The sequence below is a fragment of the Prionailurus bengalensis genome, chromosome X (genome assembly GCF_016509475.1).
Source record: "Prionailurus bengalensis isolate Pbe53 chromosome X, Fcat_Pben_1.1_paternal_pri, whole genome shotgun sequence".
Classification (NCBI taxonomy): Eukaryota; Metazoa; Chordata; class Mammalia; order Carnivora; family Felidae; genus Prionailurus; species Prionailurus bengalensis.
Window position 1 is genome coordinate 88,901,658 of NC_057361.1, and position 8,150 is coordinate 88,909,807.

The window sequence follows — 8,150 nt, forward strand, 5'->3', positions numbered from 1 at the left end:
GAACCTTCTAGAGACAATGCTCTTGTTGTCCAACCTGGGGGTGACAAGGTGGGGAGGGTTTGAAAGGGTCAACCAGCGATGTTCTGGTAGCCTTGCAGGGGACATATTTGGGGCCAAGAGGCATCTTTCAAATAATGGAATATAGATGCCAACTCTACTTCCTGTCAGCTTAGCCTCGTACACAGAACACAGGGGATCTGCTACTCCTCCAGCCAGACTGAAGTCCCAGAACATGGTATTTGGGCTGGTATTCTCTTTGATGCACAATGGCAGGAAAAAGGCATTATGATCTACATATCTTTTTGTCCAGCTTAACTCCCCTGGTGATAATGGAGGGTATTATGATATGGCAGAAATGGGAAATTCACAGCAAGCAGCTGTCAAGCACACAAGTCCAAGGCCTGCCTGATTCAGCAGGTAAAGTACAACGAATCATTTTTAGATTCAGTTTATTATTTATACAATGAAAGAAACAGCAGGCAAAGGTTCCTGCTCCTAGTGGAAGGAAGACACTGTAAAAGGGGCCAGAGGACTGCAATGGTAGTCATTGGACATCCCCTTGCTAAGAAGCCAATTTTAGACTTCAGCTAAGTGGCTTTATAGTATGTAGCTCTATTCTGAGAGGGATGAGTCAGGAAGACTCTTATCTCATCAGATCCCAGGAGGTAGGAAGGGATGAAAAATTCTCTTGACAGCCCCCCAGGGGAGTTGGGGGGGGATAAGGAGGCAGTGAGAGGTAAGTAGCAGTGGCCTTGAAGCACTTCCTTGCAGACCTCCCATCCTCTAGCGTTCTGGGAATATAACAGGTGTTCTGCCAAGACTCAGAGTAGTTATGGTTTAAGCCTTTGCCTGCGGGACCTATGTGGAGAGTGTGAGGCTGCCATGGTGGAGCTGTTCCTCTCTAGCAGCTAGCTGAACACCTAGGTACCTTCCTTGGGGGGAAGCAAAAGGAATCAAAGTCAGAGTCTGTTAAGGAACTCTCTCTCTCTCCTTTCTACTGACCTTCCATTCATGTCCTTTCATTCTCCTCTGTGTCTTTGGGGTTGGGATGGAGTATGGGTAAAAAATTAAAGGAATAACGGGACACACAACGAATTCAGACCCTGCAAAATTCAGTACCAAGGCCAGAGAATCCCCAAACCCAAGTCCTTTGCTATCTCTGGCTCTTTGTTTTTCAACCACAAATTGAAATATATGAGTAATTTCTACAGTCGCTTTTAGCTCTAACACTATGCATTTCCAAAAACGCAAATTTACTGAATGTAGTGGTAGGAACCTAATCTGCATACCTGCCCCAAGAATGTTGGGACATCAGGGCAGATCATCAGGAACCCTATGACTAGAACAGAAAGGTGGATAACATTACAGTTACTTTGGGACCTCCAACAGACTCTCTTTTGAGAGGGCTATACTCCTCTTTACACACTTCTGTTCACTCAGAGCTCCCATGCCAATCTCCCCCACTTACATTTGCCACCATTATTTTTTAGTTTTCCACTTCAGCCCTCTTCTCTTGATTTGTTCACTAACTGTACAAAATACAGATACTGCTCTAGCTAGTCAGGTCTCAGTTTCAAATTTCAGGTCATCTGCCTGATAGATTTCCATATGTCCACGTAGGAAGTTGCCAAAGACATTACATTTTCTAAGGGCAGAATAGTTCATTTGATACATAAACCAACAGGGGTCCTATGTGTCACCAATCACAGCCTTTCTTCCTCAAACTTCCACAAATACACTCCTTACATGGAAGAGAGAGGGTCTTGGCATTTATCATGCAATTACTCATTTATTCATTCATTCGACAAATAATTTACTGATAGACTCTTTGTCAGGTGTTGGAGTTCAGTGATGACCGTAACACATAGTCTGTGCCCTCATAGAACTCATTATCTAGAGGGGTGACAGACCATCGATGAATGAATCTTGTAATAGGAGCTATCACTGACTGCTTACAGTGTCCTTGACACTATTCTAAGCACTTGAAATGTAGTAACTAATTTAATCCTTCCAGCAATCCTAAAAGGTAAAGACTATTATTGGCTCCATAGAACATGAAGAGTTAATCCCTGTGCCCTTGCCCAGACCCGTAGATTTGGTGGTGCCTCGTGAGCTGCTAGCACGGGTCTTGGCCTTAGCTACCTTGGGCACGGGGTAAAAGGAGTTTAATGCCCAGCACCTCAGAAATGATCCCGCCCAGTGGCTCCAGGATTTGGGGTTGACCAGGAAGTAGTCCCAGGACTGTGCCACGGTTTTCCCTTTCTTTTTTCATCCCCTTTCCCTCCCGCCCCCTGGTGCCCCCCCCTCCCCATTTCCAGGACAGCCCCTCCCTCTGAGCCGCCTCTTCTCTGACTCATTTCCCCTTCCCCGCCCCAAAGACCTTGGCTTTCTCTCCGTGTCCCTTTCCTCTGGCAGGAAATAGAGGAAGGGCTAACTGGCTTTGGGAACCAGGTGAGCGCTTTTCCCAGGGGATGAGAAATGCTCCCTCCCCTCCCCCCACTTTCAGAGGGACCGGATATCTAGGAGGTTCCTGCAGCCTGAGCGGCCGGCTTTCCAGTCATCTGAAGGCCCCGGTGGCCCAGCATGGGAGGTGCCACACCCCGCACAGTGTCTCCTGGGATGTGAGGAGGGAAGTGGCGGCCCAGTTAGACGAGCCGACAGGGCTATGGCGGGCTGAGCGGAGCTCCCGGGTGGGGAACTCGCCGCGCGCTGCCCTGGATGCTGGTCGGGGGTGGCCAGCCCCACAGCCCCCTAGGAGCCCCAGCTGGAAAAGGGCGATGCGCACGTGTCGCGGGGTGTGCGGGGGTGCCTCTGTGGGGAGGCGCCTGCGTGCGGCCGTGAGTGGGTGGGGAGGGGCGTGAGAGACGCGCGCGTTTGGCGACCTGCAAGGGTGTGTGTGGAAGTGTGCCTGAAGAAGGGCAGCGCGTATGCGGGGCGCGTGCGTGTGGGGGTACATGCGTGTGGGGTACTTGCGTGTAGGCGTGCGTCAGGGGGCGGGGTGAACGGAAAGGGCAGCTGACTGACGACGGGGGTGGGACGGACACTGCGTGCGTGCGGGACCGAGGTAAAGTTGTCGGAGAAGCTCCGGTTCACGGAGCCGAAAGTCCTGACTCTTAACTTTTATTTTTTTGAGGCGGGGAGGGAGGGAGACATGATCTCTTTGAAAATCCGGGAAAACTATTGACCATCTCTTTAAAAAAGAAAGAAAGCACACGGTTTGCATGTAGGCATAGAGGGCTCCTGGGCCCACATATGGCCATCCGTGGCCCCCAGATTATGGCTTCAAGCGGGGAGAAACCCCAGAATGGCCACTTAGGGATTGGCCATCGGGTCTTCGGATTGTGTGAGAGGAGGAAGGGAACAGGTGACGGAGCTCTTGCCTGCTCTCCCTTCGGGACCGCCCCGGGCTCCGTGTAGCTTAGAGGCCGGGTTTGCTGTGCCTCTGGGACCTGGTGGCCCTCAGAGACAGGCGACGGGGCGGGGTCACCCCTCCCCTCATGAACGACTGCAGGAGGGGATCTCATGTCTGTCCCCTGAAGCCCTGGCGGGCGGAGCGATCTCAGTAGCCTCACACCTGCTAGCCTGTGCCTTGCTAAAGTTGCCACGCAGGGATTAGGATCGCACCCTTGTTTGATTCCCACCCGAGGGTCTCTCCACAGCCAGTGTGGAGTGTGGGAGGGTGACCCCCAAGTTGGCGCTTTTGGGGGAAAATGACTAGAAGGAGAGCAGTGGGCTTGGGTTCTGATACCATTTTTGTCATGAACTAACTTTGGGACCTGAAGCAATTGTCCTCATCTTCCTGGGTGTCACTTTCCTCACTTAAAAAACGGGATAGTAGCTCACGGGGTTGTTGCAAGTGTAATTAAGATTACAGTAAATTCCCAGCACACGGAAGCATTTAGTAAATGGCAGTATAAGTAGAAATATATATATATGTTAAAGTAAACATTAAAGTAAACATTTTATTCTGGAAGAGTGTATTAAACTGATGGTTTCTTTTTGGTCTCTTCTAGGCACACCTAGTTGTGCCATCTTCATACAAAGCCCACCAAGCACCATCCTATAAAGTCACACGCCTGAAGTAAGTGGGACTTTAATTTGAATTCTTTGCAACATTGAAGTAGATCATGATTACCCACCATCAACTCTCACCTGGATTGCTGCATTGGTCTTCAACCCTTCACACTTGCCCTCTTCCCTCATATGGTTCATTCTCCATGTCTTTCCCTCTGAGTGACAAAATAATCTACTGGTTCAGAGCATTGGCCTCGAGGTTTGACAGATCTTGTTCATATTCCAGCTCCACCCTACTCCACCACTTTCTGGTCGTGTGACCTTGGACAAGTTCTTTCCCCTCTTTAAGAATCCTTCCCCCACGCCAAAAAAAAAAAAAAATCCTTTCCCTTATCTGTAAGAGTGGAAAATGATAGTCTTTACCTCATACATAGGAGTTGCGACAAGTTACAGAGATAATGCATGCAGAATGGGCCATAGTAACTTTTCAGTAAATGGTAGCTTAAAAATGGTAAGGACAGTGAGGCTGCTAACAAGAGAGTGGTTGCAGTGGTGTACCATGGCGTCTAGACTGGCTACAGAGTAAAGCATTGAGGTGGTAATGAGCTGGAGAATGGAAGAAGTCAAAGAATGGGAGATCTTGATGAGAATGAGGAGTAGGTACTCTTCTGAGAACCAAGAAGTAATAAGGGTGGGGGGTTGTAGACAGAGACTGACAGAGTGGAGTCCAGGAATTCTCAAGTGAACAGTCACATGTTTAGCAGGTAGTCTGGAACTCTAATGGCTAGAAATTGCATGTGAAATGATGTGATCAGAGATTGTAGAAATAGAGATCAAGGGGCAATGAGGCTGAAGCTTTGGGTGAGTCATCCATAGTCATGATGAATGGCATAGGTTGGAATGGAGAGGAAAATGGAGCTAGTGCCAAAGCCAAGGTCTACCCTGATTAACAGGGGACTATCATCTATTTTACAGATATTTACTGAACCCTTGTTAGATGCCAGGATATAACAAGACAGACAAAAATCCTGCTGTCATGGAGCTTCCAGTCTAGTAGGAGTGGTAATTGGCATTAATAATTCCACCCTATAAATAGACGAAGGCAAACTGTGAGAAAAGCTATGAAGGAAAAAGATGGGTTCTCTAAGGGCTTATAGCAGGAGGACCTGACCAAAAGATTGGGGAAGGCTTCTCTGAAGAGGTGATGAGAACTGAAGGATCAATTGGGGTAGATGGAGGTGGATGAGGGGTGCATGGAGGAAGTGTCCCAGGTAGAGGAAATAAATAGTATGTGCGGAGATCTGAAGCTAGAACATGTATAAGGGACTTGAAGAACTGGAACGCATCTCCTATGACTAGAGCGTATTAAGGAAGGGGGAGAGTATTGTGAGCTGAGGCTGAATGGCAGTCCTACTTAATTATTTTAGGCTTTATTCTAGGAGCAAAGTGAATACTTTATTAAAGGGTGTTGATTAGGTGAATGACATAATCAGATTTCTCTGTATTTGTATGTTAATTCTCCCTGCCCCAGTTTTATTGAGATATGATTGATATATAACATTGGGGAAGTTTAAGGTGTATAACGTAATAATTTGATATATGTTTATATTGCAAAATTATTACAGTATTTCTTAAGTAATACATAACTATATGCTCGTTGATTATAAAAAATAATCAAACACGGAAGTATGTAAATTGTGAAAGTCTAGTTTGTATTTTTGTGTGTGTACATTAGAATTTATGTATGTATATACACACATATAATGTATACATTATTGTAGTACATATAGTATAATACTACAGTATATATAGTACATATAATATATAGTATACTATATATAATATATAACTATATTATACATATAAATACATGTGTATATATATGTATATATACTATAGCAACTGTTTTTTCTACTTAACAATGTGCCTTTGGCTTTATACATTTCTTTCTTTCTTTCTTTCTTTCTTTCTTTCTTTCTTTCTTTCTTTCTTTCATTTTTAATGATTTTTTAAGTTTATTTATTTTGAAAGAGACAGACAGCAAGAATGGGGGAAGGGCAGAGAGAGAGGGGGACACAGAATCTAAAGCAGGCTCGAGGCTGTCAGCCCTCAGCACAGAACCTGACACAGGGCTCGAACTCACGAGCTGTGAGATCATGACCTGAGCTGAAGTCAGATGCCTAGCCGACCAAGCCACCCAGGTGCCCCTCCATGTCTTTATTTTTTAATTCCTCAATAATATATATTTTCATGGTAAAAGATCAGAATAATATACAGGTATATAGAGAGTAAATCTTGAAACTTGCCTTTCCTGTTCCCTCTCTACTTGCCATCCCATGAAAAAACAAAACCAAACCATCAACAGTTTGGTAAGTATCCTTTCCATGCATTTATATTAAAAAATAAGTACTTATACACATACAGAATTTTTCACATAACTGGACTCATTCATATTGTTATGCAGCTTTTAAATTTGTTATTGACTTAACTTATTGACTTAATTCACATATGACACATGAATTCATATATTTTTCTTTTTTAAGTTTATTTATTTATTTTGAGAGAGAGAGAGAGAATGAACAGGAGAGGGGCAGAGAGAGAGGGAGAGATTCCCAAACAGGCTCCATTTGGAGCCCGATGCAGTGCTTGATCCCATGAACCATGAAATCATGACCTGAGCCAAAATTAAGAGTCAACTGACTAAGCCACCCAGGTGCCCCTATTGTTTTTTCTTTCAAAGGATTAGAATGTTACAGGGAAGGCTAAAAAACCTTCTGTCATAATTGATTTCCTCCCTGCCTCTCCCCTTCCCTACTCAGTATTTGACTTAATTTCTCATAGATCTTTTTCTATTCATTTCTATTCATTCTCTCTCCCTCTCCCCCACACCCCCCACACAGAATATATAGTATTATTTAGTGTTATTAAAAAATATAAATTATATCATGCTTATATATATTGCTCTGCTACTTGCTACTTTCACCCAACATATGTCTGAGAATTTTTCATATTAATACATATAAATCCAACTTGTCCTTTTTCACTATTGAATAGTGTTCTACAGAATAGATAGGCTGTGAGTTGTGTAGCAATTTCCCTATTGATACAGTTATTTCCAACTTGTTGCTCATACAAAGTGTGCTGCAATGTAAATCCTTATGCATGCCTCTCTCCTTTCTCTGCTGATTTCTTTTTTTTTTTTATTTTTTTTTAATGTTTATTTCTGAGACATAGAGAGACAGAGCATGAGTGGGGGAGGGGCAGAGAGAGAGGGACACAGAATCAGAAGCAGGCTCCAGGCTCTGAACTGTCAGTACAGAGCCTGATGTGGGGCTTGAACCCACAATCCGTGAAGTCATGACCTGAGCTGAAGTCAGTCGCTCAACTGACTGAGCCACCCAGGCACCTCTCTTTGCTGACTTCTAAATGTTGTCTTTAATCAATGCCAGATTTTTATGCATATTTAGGTTTATTTCAGGATTCTCTATTGGGTTCTACAGATCCATTTATTTATGCCTGCATTCACACCACATTTTTAATTTCTATAGTTTTATAATGTTTGATATCTGGCTTTTTTCTTCACATTTTTTTGTTATTCTTGCATATTTACTGTTATATGGATATTAGAAGGAGATCATGATACGCATATAGAATCTTATTGGCATTTTTGTTGATATTACATTGAGTTTACAGATTTTACAGGGAGAAGTTACATCTTTACCTTGAGTCTTCCTTTATATGAATAAACATAGCGTGGCTCTCCATTTATTCAAATTTTCATATTCTTTAGTAATGTTTTATAATTTTCTCCATAAATATCTTGAACATATCTCAAGGGTCATTTCTTTTCTTTTTCTTTTTATCTTTCACAAAAGGAATTTATTATGCAATTTCCAAAAGCATAAAACTTGAACTTATTTGGGTCATTTCTAGATACTTTATCCTTTTTGTTGCTGCTATTAATAGGATTTTTTTCTTTAATTTTATAATTATTATGGGTGTATAAGAAAACTATTTGCTTTTGTATTAAATCATGTGTGTGTCCAACAACCTTACTGAATTTTATTTTATTTCTAAAAAAATTTTTTTTAATATGAAATTAATTGTCAAACTGGTTTCCATACAACACCCAGTGC